Raw genomic sequence first — 16,398 nt, 5'->3', positions numbered from 1 at the left:
CCTCTGCCAGCTTACGTGCTTGCACGCTCTCTCTCTCTCTCTCTCTCCAATAAATAAATAAGATCTTGGGGGAAAAAATGGTGAACTCAGAAATGATGTATCAGGTGCGCAACTCTGGCCAATTCAGCTATCAAACCACATCACTAAATGAAGCACACGATTCAGTCTGTCATATAAACACAAAGGAAGTGATGCGGGAATGAGACGCCGGCTGCCTCCGGACCTGAGGCTCAGAAGCACCACAACCCGGGGTCTGCGGGGGCGAGGAGTGAGGCGGGAGGGGCCGGCAGGGGCTGCGCAGCTCTGCACGTGGGTGGGAAGCACGTCTGCATCCGCGAGCAAGGGAAACGAGCTCCTCGGGGCTCATCGAAGTATAGAAGTTTATGATTTTGCAGCAGTTGAAATACTGACCTCAACATTAAAATAAAAGCAAGTTTTACACGACGATGAAAAATACAAAAGACTGAAGGAAGAGACCCTGCATGAAAAACCGGGCAGCTCAGCGAGTCGCGGACCGCGTGCCAGTGGCGGAAATGGACCGTGGCCCCCGCCCACCCTCCCAGGTGATAGTAGTTGCACAGAGCAACGTTAGATTTGCAAAAACGTTGTAGACAAGCTCTTGCCAAACCAGTCCCTTCCTTCTTACGCTGCCGCGCGGTTGCCACTTATGAAGGTGCGAACTTCTTGGCTGGTGCTCGAACCCTCTTCTCTACTCCACTCTGTTTTGGCAGTGAATCGTGTAGGCCTCTGCTTGAGCTGGGTCCTGGATGTGTGGTTCATGTAGCAGCTCCTGCATTCCTTTTTTTTTTTTTTTTTAATTTTATTTTATTTTATTTATTTATGATAGTCACAGAGAGAGAGAGAGAGAGAGAGGCAGAGACACAGGCAGAGGGAGAAGCAGGCTCCATGCACCGGGAGCCTGATGTGGGATTCGATCCCAGGTCTCCAGGATCGTGCCCTGGGCCAAAGGCAGGCGCCAAACCACTGCGCCACCCAGGGATCCCCAGCTCCTGCATTCCTAACAAGATCTGCTTAATCGTGATGGCTGGCCTCCAGTCCTTGTCCTCCTCGAGGATCATATGGTAAGATCAGATCTAATTTTGTAAGACGTTTCCAAAATGTCTTCCTTAGTGGCTGTATTATTTTACATTCCCATCAGCAATGAATAAAAATTTCTGTTGCTCCGTATCTACATTAGCATTTGATATTGTTGACGCTTTATATTTTGGCCATTCTAATAGATGCGTAGTAGTAGATCATTGTTTAAATACATGTAATGTGGAAAATGTTTTCATATGTTTATTTGCCATCAGTATTACCTTCTTTGGTAGGTGTCTATTCAGGTCTGACACATTTTTAAGTCAGGTTGGTTGTTTTCTTATTGTTGAATTTTAAGGGCCATTTGTATATTTTGCGTAACAGTCCTTTATCAGAAATGTGCTTTACAAATGTTTTTTTCCCAATCTGTGGCTTGTCTTCTTATTCCGTTGATAGTGCATATTCCAAAGTAGAAGTTTTAAATCTAATTAGGTCAAGCTTATCAGTTCCTTCTTTCACGGATCATTCCTTTAGTGCTGTATCTAAAATCATCACCAAACCTGAGGTTATTGAGGTTTTCTCCTGTTGTAGGAATTTTGTAGTTTTACATTTTACAATAGGTCTATGATCCAACTTGAGTTTAATTTTTGTAAAAGGTATAGGTCTATTTTTAGACTCAATTTTTTACATGTGGATTTCTCATTGTTCCAGCACCATTGTTCAAAAGACTGTCTTTGCTCAGACTGTCATTGTACTGCCTTTTCTCCTTCGTAAAGTTGACTGTACTTATGTGGGTCTATTACTGGGCTCTTCATGCAGTGCCATTAATCTATTTGTCTGTTCTTTCATTTGATAAAACACTGTCTTAATTACTGAAGGCTTATAGTAAGTTTTGAAGTTAGGTAGTATCAGTCTTCTGGCTTAGTTCTTGTCCTTCAATGTTGTATTGTCCATTCTGGGTTTTTATCTGCCCATAAAATTTAGAATTAGTTTGTTGATTTCCACCAAATAACTTTCCCGGATTTTAATTGGAATTGTTGAATCTGTAGATCAAGTTAGAAAGAACTGGCATCTTGCCTGTAGTCAATCTTCATGAACATGGAATTTTGCTCCATTGTTTAGTTACTTCAATTTCTTTCATCAGAATTCTGTAGTTTTCCATAAATAGGTCTTGTACAGATTCTGTTAGATTTATACCTAAATATTTTATTTTGAGGGTTGCTAATATAAATGGTATTGTGTTTTCAATTTCAAATCTCACTTGTTCATTGCTGGTATAGAAGAAAGAAAATGACTTTTGTATCCTACAATCTTGCTATTATAACTCTTTACTTCCAGGTCTTTTCTTAATTGTTCCAGATTTTCTACATAGAGATCATATCATCTGTAAAAATACACAGTTTTATTTCAGCCTTTTCAATTGGTATACCTTTTATTTCCTTTTCTCATCTTATTGTATCAACTAGTACCTCCAGTCCTGATATTGAAAAGGAGTTTTGAGAAAGAACATCCTTGTCCTATTTCTGATCTTAATGGGAAAGCTTTGAATTTCTCACCACTAAGTATTTTGTTAGCTGTAGGTTTTTTGTTTTGTTTTGTTTGTTTTTTAGCTGTAGGTTTCTTGTAGATATTATCAAATTGAAAAAGCTTCCCTCTGTTTCTAGTTTGCTGAAAGTTTTTATCATGAATGCGTATTGCACTTTGTCAAATTCTTTTTCTGTATCTGTTGATCTTATCATGTGATTTTTCTTCTTTAGCTTGTTTTCTTTTAAATAATTTATTATCTATCTATCTATCTATCTATCTATCATCTATTTGACAAGAGAGAGAGTGAGAGCACAAGCAAGAGGAGCAGGAGGGGAAGAAGCAGGATCCCTGCTAATCAGAGAGCTGATGCGGGCTTTATCCCAGGACTCTGGGATCACCTGAGCCTAAGGCAAATGTTTAACCAACTGAGACACCCTCTTCTTTAGCTTGTTGATGTGATGGAATACATGAATTGATTGTTGAATGTTGATTCAGGCTTGCATGCCTGGGATAAATCCAGCTTGGTTGTGGTATATAATTCTCATTATACATTACTGAATTTGATTTGTCAATATTTTGTGAGGAATTTGTATCTGTGCTCACAAATAATACAGTTTGTGGTTTTCTTTCCTTGTAATGTCATTCTCTAATTCTGTCATTAGAGTAATGCTAGCCTCATAGAATGAGTTAAAAGTATTCTCTTTGTTTTTTCTTCTGGAAGAGATTGTAGGGAATCAGTATAATTTCTTCTTTAATATCTTTGTAGAATTCACCAGTGGACCCATCTGGGCCTCATGATTTCTGTTTGGGAAGGCTATTGATTATTGATTCAATTTCTTTAACTAATTTAGGCCTATTCACTTTGTTATTTCTTCCTGTGTGGGTTTTGGCAGATTGTGTCTTTCAAAGAATGGGTCTAATTTCATTTTGGTTTTTGAATTTGAACATAGAGTTGTTCATAATATTCCTTTATTATTCTTTTAATATAATAGGATCAATAGTCATAGCTCCCTTTCCTTTCTGATACTCGTAATTTGTTTCTTCTCTTTTTCCTGGTTATCCTGGCTAGAGGTTATCCAAAATTAAATTATTGATTTTACCAACTTTTGGTTTTATTGATTTTCTCCATTGATTTCTTCTTTTCAATTTTATTAATTTATTCTAATTTTTATTTTTTTCTTATTCCTTTTTGAGAATTAATTTGCTCTTCTTTTTTTAGTTTCCTAAATTGGAAGCTTAGTGTTGATTTTAGATCTTAGTACTTTTCTAATATATGCATTCATGCTATGACTTTCCCTTTAAATTCTGTTTTCACTGCATCCGACAAATTTTGATAGGTTGTATTTTCATGTTCATTTGGTTCTCAATATTTAGTAATTTATCTTGATCTTCTTTGACCCCTGTGTGATTTAGAAGTGATAGAAAGGTGTTAAAGTCTCCAGCCATGATAGTGAATTCATTTATTTCTCCTTAAAATTCTGTCAGTTTTTGTCTCATGCATTTTGAAGCTCTCACATATTTTGAGACATAAATGTTTAAGATTATTATGTCTTTACTGTTGACCCCCTGTTATCATTATTTAATGCTCCTCTTTATCTCTGATAACTTTTATTTTTGCTCTGAAATCTTTGTTTGGTCAGAAGGTAATGTAACTATACCTGCGTTCTTTTGATTAGTGGTAAAATTAGCGTATCTCCATTCATTTACTTGAAATAGATATGTTTCTACATTTAAAGTGGTTTTCTAGGGGGGCACTTGATGGGATGAGCACTGGGTGATATGCTATATGTTGGCAAATTGAACAATAAAAATAAATAAATAAATAAATAAATAAATAAATAAATAAATAAATAAAGTGGGTTTCCTATAGAAAATATATCATTGGATATAGTTTTTAGATCCATTCTGAATATTTTGTCCTTCATTAGTGTATTTAGACCATTGAACTTTAGAGTGGTAGTAGATATAGTTGGAATAATATCTACATATTTTGTTACTACTTTTTATTTGTTGCCCTTGTTCTTTCCTCCTATTTTTGTCTTCTATTCTTTTTCTGACTTTCGTGCTTTTAAATAAGCATTTGAAATGATTAAATTTTCTCTCCTTTTCAGACAATCAGTTGTACTTTTTTAAAAACTTTTTTTGGTGGTTCACTTACAGTTTGTAGCATACCTTTACAAATAATCCACATTCACTCTCAAATAATACTATATCATATGTAGTATGTATGTGTTGTGTATACAGACATACACACACACACACACACACACACACACGGTTGACCCTTGAACAACATAGGTTTGAACACAGGAGGCTGCTTATACTTGGACGTTTTACAGTACAGTACTGTAAGTGTTTTTTTCTCTTACTTAGGTATTTTTAAATAGTATTTTCTTCTCTCTAGCCTATTTACTGTAAGAATACAGTATATAACACTTGTCACATGCAAAATGCATGTTAAATAACTTTTTGTTATTGGTAAGTCTTCTAGTCAATAATAAGTTATTAGTTAAGTTTTTGAGGAGTCAAAAGTTACACATGGAATTTTGAATGCATAGAGGTTGGTACCTCTAACCCTTGTGTTGGTTAATGGTCAATATACACAGTATATTTAGCTATATACATGCACACATGGAAACACATTGTTGCTTTTATTAAACAAAATTTATCTGTTAAAACAGTTAAGGACTTGAGAAATAAGTGCTTTTATTTTACTTTCATTTATTCCTTCTCTGATGCTCTTCCTTTCTTTACAATCTTTTTTTTTTAAGTTTCTGACGTATAAGTTATAGTTTTCCTTCTCTCTGAAGAACTGTTTTTTTTTTTTTTTACATTTCTTGCAAGGCAGATCTATTGGCAATAATTTTCTCAATTTTCGTTTGTCTTAGAAAATATTTATCCTTCACTTTTGAAAGATAATTTCCTAGAGTACAGAATTGTAGGTTGGTGGGATTGTCTTTTCTCTCAACACTTTAGATATTTCATTCTCCTTGCTTGCATAGTTTCTGAGGTGAAGCCACATACAATTCTTATCTTAGCTTCTCTGTAGGTAAGGTGGCTTAGTCTTCTGCTTCTTTCAAGTATTTTTTAATTTTTGAGTTCCTGGAGTTTGTTATTATGTGTCTATGTGAAATTTCTTCGGCATTTATCCTCTTGATGTTCTGTGAGCTTCCCATTTCTATAGTTCGGTGTCTAACATTTAATCTGGGGGAAAATCTCAGTAATTATTGCCTCAGATATTTCTTCTGTTCCTTTCCTCTTTATTCTCCATGTCGGATTCTCAATATGTGCATGTTACATATTTTAAGGTTGTTCTACAGTCCTTGGATATTCTGTTCTTTTTTCATTCTTTTTTCTCCTTACTTTTCAGTCTTGGATGTCTCTATTGAAATATCCTTAAGACTCCTAACTCTGGGAAACGAACTAGGGGTGGGGGAAGGGGAGGTGGGCGGGGTGTGGGGGTGACTGGGTGACGGGCACTGAGAGGGGCACTTGATGGGATGAGCACTGGGTGTTATTCTATATGTTGGCAAATTGAATACCAATAAAAAATAAATTTATATAAAAAAAGAAATATCCTTAAGATTAGAGATTCTTTTTTCTCCATGTATAGTCTACAATGGAGCTCATCAAAGTTATTCTTCATTTCTGTTATAGTGTTTTTTTATCTCTAACATTTCTTTTTAAATTCTTTTTTATAATTTCCATCTTTCTGCTTACATTGCCTATCTATTCTTGCATGCTCTCTACTTTATCCATTAAGATCTTTAAACATACTAATCATACCTGTTTTAATTTCCAATCTGTGTCTTATACCCCTGCCATATCTGAGTCATTTATGATGTTTGATCTGTCTTTTCAAACTACATGGGTTTTTTGCCTTTTATTATGCCTTAATGTAAAGGAACTTCAATAAATAGACCTTTAGTAATGTGTTGGTAAAATGTTCCACAGTTCTATGATTAGTGAGCCTATGTCTTTGGCCTGCGAACTTCATAAGTGCTTCTCAGTTTTCCTGTACCATTAGGTGAGACAGGTTGGCTAAAATGGGCTGGAGTTGGGCATTTCCCTTTGCCCAGGTTGATTAGGCTCTGGGGAAAAAAAAATCCCAATAATTTGTGATCTTAGGAAACAGGTTTTTATTTATTTTATTTTATTTTATTTTATTTTATTTTATTTCATTTCATTTCATTTCATTTCATTTCATTTCATTTCATTTATTTTATTTTGAGAGTGGGCCTTGTGAAGAACAGAATACTCTGACATATTTCAAAATGATTCATTTTCCTTCCCCATGCCAGAAAGTAAAGAGGAGTTTTCTCTAATATTTACTATAAGGACCTAGTAGACTTCCTAGAGGTAAAACTCACAAAGTTGGGGGGCTTTCTTAGGATTAGATCCCCTCGGAGTTTTGAACTCTCAGGCTTATTCACACTGAGTTTACAGCAATTTGTCAATTTAAAGTTTAGGTTTTCCTGTCCTGGTACTGTGTTCTGCAGAGGTTTTTGCTCTAATAGGTTGTGATTCATCTCTGTCTCTCCAATTTTGGGAGACTGATTTTTCAGTTTGATCAACTTTATATTTGTTGTTTGGATAGAGAGATAATTTTAGTCCATGGCAAACTGGAAAGTAGAATTCCCAACTAACTTTTTAAAATCTGATTTTGCTGCTTCTTAAAATGGTATTAAAAACTAGGAGTGTTAAAAAGAAAAAACTAGGAGTGTTATGGAAATATTAAATATAAGTGATAAGTTCCCCTTTTATTCTACAACTCCCTTGTAGGAGTAGTCCCTCACAAATACATCAGTCCTTTTCATGTATGGGTTTCATTTTTTAACTTTCTCTTTAAAAGGTTACTTAAGATCAATGAGGGCAGCTAAGTGATGATGGATAGTAAGAGGCTTGGATGAGTACACTGATAAATCCTCACTCTAACTTTGGAGCTAATTCTTTTTGTGTAGGAGGGAGAATTACTTGTATGAAAATTTCTACTTACAGGGTAACACTTTTTTCCATTCTCTTATCATTTATTAAAATATCTAGTGCTTCATTGGTTAATTCCATAAATCTTCCTGAATTTATACACATTTTGGAGTATCGCTCAAATATTGTCAACGGACCATGATTTAGTCTAATATTCTTTAATCTAATGAGGTTTATATGCCTTGTGAAGATATGCTCTACTAATGACACTCAGAAAGTGAAAGATGTTGTATATTTGAGTAGTTCCTTACTTAGCACAGACTTTCAGGATAAACCATTTCTCTGGGAGAGGCTTTGGCTTCACAGATAAGAGCACATTTTCAGGAAGCAGACCTTTAACTATATAATGTCTCAGTTTCTTCAACTTTTCTCAACCCTATGATGACTCAGTTTCCTCAGCAGGACTTGTAAAGAAAGCACTTATGATAATGACATAAAATATTATTTGTAAAATGTTTGAAACAGTGTCAGGCATGTGACAGGTGCTTAATGGATATTAATTATCAATAACCATGAAAGTAATATGGTTATAGCCAGATGGGTAAGAAATCAGTGGCAAAACACTATGGATTAAACTGATATTTTGGGCCTAGAAGGATAGAGCTCTTAGATATTGATTTATTCAGCAAATATTTATTATGTGTCAGACACTGTATTTCATGCTGAGGTTATAAATAACTGTGATATAATTTGATTGTTTTAAAAGAGACACAGAAAATCTACTCTGGAAGCACTGTGCAGGGATTAATTAATTTTGTCTAGGAGAGTCACAGACGACTACACAGAGGAAAAAGGCATTGGAATTAGGTCTCTAGAGATGTACAGGAATTAGCTAAGGAAAGAATGAAGAAAAGATAAAAAGAGACTTTCCAAGGAGATAGCACAGTGTGAACAGGAGAATGAGGCATGAAAGTACCTGGAGTGTTAAAGATATAATGGATAGGTAGTTTTTCCTGAATGGTTGGCAGAGTATACAGGGGGAATGGTAAGTAATGAGTCTGGAAAAATCAGTTGAGAATGCATTTGGAAGGACTTTCAATGTTTTGCAAAAGAGTTTAAGTTATATTAAGGACAGTAGGAAGCTAATTGAGAGTCCCACATGAATTGTTCTGCTCAATCACTCATTAATGTATTCATTCCTTCAAGGAGTACTTATTGAATGGTTACTAAGTGCCTGACCCATTCTAGGCACTGGGAATTGAGCAATAAGCAAAAGACAAAATGCTTTTCCCATATAGTCCTCACATGTAGTGTGAAGTAGCAGACAATGAGCAAAAATAAAATAAAATATACAGTTCTCAAGGGTAATAAATGCTAATGTGAAAAATAAATCCAGAGAAATAAACAATGTTGAAGGGAAACCTGTCATTTTAGATATGATGGCCAAAGTAGGTGTTGGTTAAAAGATAACATGTGAGCCAAACCTGAAAAAAAGAAGGAAATGACCCATGTGATATCTAGAGAGAACAGCAAGTAGGAAGGCCTTGAGGTAGAAGTGTGCCTGATATGTTAAGGGTGAAGCAAGGCCAGTATTGCTGGAGCAGAGTAATCAAGGGAGAAAGAAGTAAAAAATAAGATAGAAAGATGATAGAAGAGTGAGGTAAGAAATGCAGATTATCAAGGACCTTGTGGGCTATTTTTAGAATTACATTTTAGTCTGAGCAGAAGAAAATGATGTGATCTGACTTCTATTTTAAAAGGATCACTCTTGACTGCTATGCAGAGAATAAGCAGGAGTGTGGGAGAGGTGAAGGATAGAATTAGGGAGGATAGTCAGGAGATAGCTGAACAATCAGACAAGAAAGAATAATGGCTTGGGTGGTAGTGGTGGAAAAGGGGACAAAAGAAAATGATCTGGAAATATTTTAGAGTAAGAGCCAATAGGGTTTCATGATGGGTTGATTTGACTATGAGGCACTAGAAAAAAGTATGCCTGTTGGCTTTAAAGTTTTTAGCCACTCTGATCTTACTTCATCTCTTCATTTCTGTCTTCTTACCTACATGTGGACTTGATCAGCTTATTTTCCTGCTTTAAGTTTCTATCACTGCCTTTTCTAGTCTTGTTCATCTGAGATTGTCTCTGGGAAGGACAAAGGCTTCCTGGCTCATCACAACCTTAAAGACAACTTTGGAATTTCACTGCAAATCAGTATGTGGAAAGAAGCTATGTATAATATGATTTTTTAAATAATATTATTGCAAATAAAAATATACGTGGTTTATAAATTACCCACAATAATACCTGTTACACTGTACTTCATTTCTTCTAAGAGGGCAAATAAAATCTTGTTAGGAGTTCTGTACTATTTTTCCCTTGAAGGGAGGTTCTGCATTCTCTCTCCTTGGTGAAAGTCATATAATCTATTTCAAGAAGATAGTTTTTCTCCCCTATAAGTATACAATTAATAGGTACTCCTCTGTCTACTAAGGAACATATCCATCTCTGTAGACTTCAAGTGGGTAGCAGCTAAGAGCAAGTCCAAATTTTATGGCTCCTGAAGTTTATAACTTTGGGAGACCCTCTTTAGGAAAATCACTTCATAATTTTATATATATAAAATTTTAGTGCTCCTCTCAGAACCTTGGAAGATAACTGTATAAATGAGGGTCTAAACTAAGCTTCATTAGCACCAGAGTAAGCCTGACTTTAGTGTTACCCTTTCACCAGCTCCCCAGTTCACCCAGGATTAATCTTAGTCTTATGACTTTTTCATAAGATCCATGAGTTTCGGGCTGGAAGAGTGCTCTGATCTCAGCTGGTCTATGATTTAGAAAGAAAATTGTTATGTAGTATAGGGGTATTTTGGTACTATAGGTTATAAATCAAGATGATTCTTCTAAATTGCTTCACTATCGTTTTCCCATTCCTTAAAAGGCATCCTTTGATATGGAATTATTTTTAGAGCTTTATCTTTCCATGCAATGAAAATTATTTTCATATACTCTCTTCAAATGAAAAACTGACATGCTGTTCAATTTGGGCATGCTTTCCAACTCTTAAAATTTCCAATCTTTAAACTTATTAAATAGCCATATATGTAATAAGTATCCTAAAAAGGAAACCACTACTGAGAAATTACATCTTACTGTCTGTGGACTCTCCATCTCTTTTGTTTTCTGTTCCTTTCACAGAAAACAGTTACACATACTACAACACAGGAAATCATATGGGGCAAATTAGTATCCCTAAAGCACCAGATAATTTCTTGCCTCCTATGAAGTGGTGACTCGGGGGTGGCTGCAGACTTTTGTGGTTTCCATCAAGAAATGCTGCTGAGGCCCTTCATCTGTATGCACCACTAAAAAATATTTTTAACATTGATTTTCCTCTGGCATTGATTTACCACCTGACGCCATCAATAATGAGGTTTGTCGGCTGATTTCTTAGGCTGTCTGGGATTTTTTTAAAAAAATTCTTTCTTTCTGCCTTTTTTTTTTCTTTCTTTTTTTTTCTCTTGCTGGCAGAAGAGTTGCTGGTAGCAAGTAGTGAGGCAGGAAGAAAGGCTGATAATTTGAACTCGGAAATTTGCAACCAACCCATCGACTCCACTGAGCCATTTCTCCCAGCTCCCTTTCCCCTCCCTCTTATTACCTATCATTTTATTACTTGATGGGAAGTCTTCCATCGGGTTGGCCTTCTGAGTATTGCTATTTTTCAGTTTGGTATGCATTGGAATGCAAATTAAATGGGACAATTATCTGTGGTAAAGTGTTTTCTTGATGCTTGGAAGAATGCTTTTTCTTTTGCTTCCCTTAAAAATTTGAAGGCATCTAAAAAGCTGATTCAACTCAAGTACTTAGTGAGAAACCAATTCTGTAAACTATGCCACTTTCATTTATTGAAGTTAGCCCATGTTTGGGCCTAAAGGGAGAATTTTCTGAAACACATGTCTATTTCACTGTGGCAGAATGCTTTCCTTTACAAAGCAGTAAGATGGTGAAAAAAGTAGAAAGTAGATAGTCAGCATTCCCACATCCCTTGTAAAATAAAATGAAAATGCAGATACCCTTCTGTCAAGGTCCTGATCCTGGACAAAATTATATACCAAAATTTGACAAAGCACGTTCTGGGAGATATATCTTCATTATTATGCATGAACTTAACTAAATATTGATCACTCTGAATGAAACAGATGGAAACAGCCATTTTTCTGGATCCCAGATATTGAATTATGAGAGGTCAGGGGAAAAATTCTCACTGACAGGTTAAGACAAAATAATTTAAAAAACAAGATAAGAAAAGATATGATTTTATGAACGAGGTATCTATTTAAAAACATTTTTTGTCTCCATACAATTTTAAAGACTTCAGCCACAATAGATGACTTTTACTGAAAACACAGATTTGACATGAAGAATTCCCAGTATTTCACTTTTCTGTTAAGAATGAATGTAACAATCTATTTCAATTAATTATATGTATTTATATAAAAAGATTTTTTACACATTCATTTTTTTCTTTTAACTAGTTATTAATTTAACAACTTAACATTTGTTTGGACTATGTACTTTCATATGTTTCATATTTAGTATACATTTGAATCATCTGTGGGAAAGATGATCACTGGAACTGCATGACACATAATCTGGACAACTGTGTAACCATGTCCTAAGGCCTTGATATACTCAGAAGCAGGATTGATAGGTCATTGGGTTTTAAATACTTGATTTCACTAAAGACTGCTAGATTGTTCTTGAAACCAGCATCTGTCCTCCTACCAACACTTAATATTACCCTATTTTCTAGTTTGGGGCAGCATTTAATGTTATCTTTCTGGCGTTTGCCATTCATGTGAACTGTGTCATGTGGTCCTCTACTTATTTAAAGTTACTGGCTTACTCTGGTACTAGATCTTAAATACCTTTTATCTTCCCAGGGTTTCTCACAGTCTTAAATTAGGTTCCAGGACCTACCACCATCCCTGTTCCTTCTGAGTCTTCTTCTGGGTTTAGAGGAGGAAAATTAATCTAATGAGCTAATTTTAGATCATCGTTATTTTGGAAACATGCTTTGTCCAGTGTGTGTGTGTGTGTGTGTGTGTGTGTAAATATTAAATTTGAATCTCTTTGAGTGATGTTATTTTTTATTCAAGCTGTGCTTTTTAAAAAAATTATATATTTGACAGACAAAGCAAGAGAGCACAAGCAGGGGGAGCAGCAGAGGGAGACACAGGCTCCTCAGTGAGCAGGGAGCCCAATGCAGTACTCCATCCTAGTACCTAGGTTATGACCTGGGCAGAAGACAGACACAACCGACTGAGCCATCTAGGCACCCAGAGCTGTGTTTTGCACTCCAACTCAAATCTTTTTTTAAAAAATGTATTCTTGAAAGGCACACAGAGAGAGAGGAAGAGACATAGGCAGAGGGAGAAGCAGGCTCCCTGCAGGAAGCCCAATGTGGGACTCAATCCCAAGACCCCGGGATCACAACCTGAGCCAAAGCAGACACTGAGCCACCCAGATGCCCCCACTCCACCTCAAATCTATTTCAAAAGGAGTCACCTGTTTTGAAGGTTCTGAATATTCTCTGCATTCTTCTGAACCCCCTTAGATGTGTTTTTTTCTTCTCTCTAGGCATTGGGTCTCAGGTCCAGCTGCTGGGATGCAATAAGCAGCAACAACCCAATTACTGAAGATAGATATAGGAGCCAGTTGGTTTGCCAGATGGTCATTTCCTCTCAAGGTAACAGGGCAGAGCTTCTCTACTCCCTATATCTGGAAAGACTAAAGCTCTCCCAGCCTCCATCACAGCAAATATTTAGTGATCCTGGTCACCATCCTTCCTGGCATAGGGTCCAGGTTGATCATTCTTGTAGGGATGTTCATGGAAGATGCCCTACCCATTCTCTCATAGGTTTGCAGATTGCCGAAGGCCAAGCAGCAATTAGGAAGAGAGAAAACTTAAGAGGGAAGGTACAACAGGATCAAATGCTGAAAGAATAAAAAAAAAAAAAGCAGTCTGAGAACTTAAAAAAAAACTTTGAATTTTGACATTTTGGGGGTGATTCATGCTTTTTTCGTAATAATGTCATAAAATTTTATTTAAAAAAAAGCAAAATACTAGAATGAGGACATAAAAACTGCTAATAAGCACTATTCTTCCTATGGGATTTCTGGTAATAATGATAGGCAGGTATAAAAAATGCAGATGGCTAGAGGTAGACATAGATAAGGTCAGGGGTCAAAAGGTGTTTTTAATTTCATTGATGGGAAATCTTGAATATGTTTATACAGATGGAACTAGGAGAGAGAACACTTAGAAATACAGGAGAGAGAGGGATTGCCAAGAACACATAGTTCTGAGGTTAGTGGGAGGAAATCATAAGGTGAAAAAATCCATCTGAAGCTGAATAAAAGACACTTCTGAGACAGCTGGGAATGAGGTCAGAGTGAGTAAAATTGCAAAGAAATTTGTAGATATGGGGACAAGAAATTGAGGAAATCACATACAGTGTTTTCTCAGTAAAGTATGAGGCAGGGTCATTGGCAAAGAGACATGAAGATTTACAAGTGAAGCAATGATGTGCTAGTGCTGCCTCGTAGAACTAATTGCTAAATTTTCAGGAATTTTGCCAGCTAGTTGTTAAACACGCCCATTATTATAATCTAAATTACATAAATTTACAGTTAAACAAATTACATTAAAACAAAGGCAATATTCAACATTTATCACTTCCTAATTATTTTTTTACATTTTACTATTATCTATGCACTTGAGGTTATTTATATCTATTGTGTCTGAGATCAGATATAAACTTGTATCTGGTAGAAATATCACAAAAGATACACTGTTTACTATACATTTCTTCCCCACTCTGTTCGGTGATGGCACATAGTGCCTTGAGATGATCCACACTAGGAGGACTTGCAGCTTGAAAATCAGCAAATGCTACAGACTACGTTTTTTGTTGTTGTTGTTCCATTTTTTCAAAGAGCTGTTTATTGAACATGTACCGGCACACCCATTAGTAAAGCTTTTGAGGATAACAGTGAATATTTTGAATAGGCACTCTGAAGAAAAGGAAGCAACTGAAACTGATGAAAGAGGACCAAAGCCTACCGGGCCAGGTTGAAGTTAGGGAATACAATTTATTTTATTTTATTTTATTTTATTTTATTTTATTTTATTTTATTTTATTTTATTTTATTTTATTTTATTATTTTATTTTATTATTTTATTTTATTTTATTTTATTTTATTTATTTTATTTTATTATTTTTTTGGGGAATACATTTTAAAGGTAATGTGTTCCACAAGCAGCTCAGGTGTAAAAACGGAGAAAGTGTTGAGCTGAATCCTTGGGTGGAGTGTCTGGGGTGAATGGGTGGGAAAGGTTGAACTGGAGCATCTTGAGGTCTCAGCCAGTTATATAGAATAAAGAATCCAAGACCTGGGAGAAAAGGGTGGTAGTATGGAACCGGAAACCTTGATGGGGGGAAGCCCTTGTGCAGTGAAAATGATGTAGAGGAAAAGTAAAAAGGATGCAGAATTGTAATGAAAGAGTAGGATTTTGGAAATTATTACTTCAGTCAGAGTCATTTCCAGACCCTGGGTGTGATGGTGCTTAGGAGTTTATTCAAATTACTATAAGCATAGATGTAGTGGGATTAGCAGAAGAATCACAAGTTTAGATTGCTGGATAAATTGATCATATGAGCTGAAGGTACCAGGGATGATGGCAGGAATTGAAGAACTGAGAATGATATAGGAGTAAAAGGGGAGAAATGAAGATGCTGTTGAAGTCAGAGTGGAGAGCTGTTTTGAGCTGGATTGAATAGCTCTGAGTTGCAAGAAACTCACTCAGTGAGAATGTCTTCTGTGGAAATATATAGGTAGGGCTACTTTCCCAGCCACTGTCACCCTTAGGTAATAGCTGCTCTTGATATAGACAGTATATTAGAGTATATAGGGAAAATATATTTTAATGTAAAAACCTTTTTAACATTTTGCAAAGTATAATTTGCTTATAGCATTTCTGATCTATAGTTGTACTAATGGGTTGGGGATAGTGGCAAGGATGTCTTTTAGAAAGATTTATTTTTTCTAACCTGCTCGTTCTCCACCTCTTCAGGCCCACTGCAGATGGATGTTTTTCTCTTGCTTTTTTGCATTTTCATAAACAATTAAGGCAATGCTTTACTTATTTTTCTCCTTCAAAGTCTTAAGCATTTTCAAATTCTTGTTATTGTGGTATACTTTCCAGAATTTATTTTATATTTGTTATGTTTTATTCCTTTTCTTATTCCCTCTAGGTGTCATTTTCCTCTTCCACCTTTACTAAGGGCATCATATAGAGTTCTGTAAAACATTAGCTCTCAATATTGCCTTTCATTTTTTATACAAAGAGTATATATAAAAGATCATTTTATCCTTTAGTTTTGCATCCTCTTGTAGCAGTTTTAGCCATTATTTTTACCAATGTTTTGAAAATAGACACTTAGCTCATATTTCCTAATGATGTACTCTTCAAAATGTGGGTGGCATCATTGAACATGTATATTTGTAATAATAAATTTTCAAAAACTTTTGTCTAACTATCTTGTTATACTCAAGATATAATTCAATAGGGAATCAAAACCCAGCTGCATAACAACCGATTATTTTCTTTCTACATTTTCTCATTCATTATAAATATAGCCATGGTTTTAACAAGGGCCCATGGCTTAACCCAAAGGATTGATCTGGGACCCTTTGATAGGTCAGTACATGCATATCAAGGACATCTATCCCTCTAATCTTATTAGCAAAGTGTTTCTTACACAGGGCTATACAAAGATGGAGAAGGAAAGCACCCTTAAAGGTGTGTGTATGTATGTATATATGAATTTATAAGAAATAATCTCTCTCTTT

The 16,398-nt window shown here is 35.6% G+C and overlaps 1 long non-coding RNA gene across 2 annotated transcripts in view; it reads left to right on the top strand.

The window, feature by feature from the left end:
* The first annotated feature begins 1,004 nt into the window (after nt 1-1,004).
* Nucleotides 1,005-16,398, top strand: part of LOC144317095 (uncharacterized) — a 288,856-nt gene continuing 273,462 nt past the window's right edge. Inside the window, exon 1 of one of the 2 annotated variants that reach the window (XR_013382980.1) lies at nt 1,005-1,082. This is a non-coding gene — a long non-coding RNA (uncharacterized LOC144317095). Of the gene's footprint in view, nt 1,083-13,117; nt 13,232-16,398 lie in introns of those variants that run through there. The other variant, XR_013382979.1, reaches the window with a different exon arrangement.

The sequence above is a fragment of the Canis aureus genome, chromosome 7 (genome assembly GCF_053574225.1).
Source record: "Canis aureus isolate CA01 chromosome 7, VMU_Caureus_v.1.0, whole genome shotgun sequence".
In the NCBI taxonomy this organism is placed as follows: domain Eukaryota; kingdom Metazoa; phylum Chordata; class Mammalia; order Carnivora; family Canidae; genus Canis; species Canis aureus.
The sequence above is the reverse complement of the archived record's forward strand: the minus strand, read 5'-3'. Positions and strand labels throughout refer to the sequence as shown.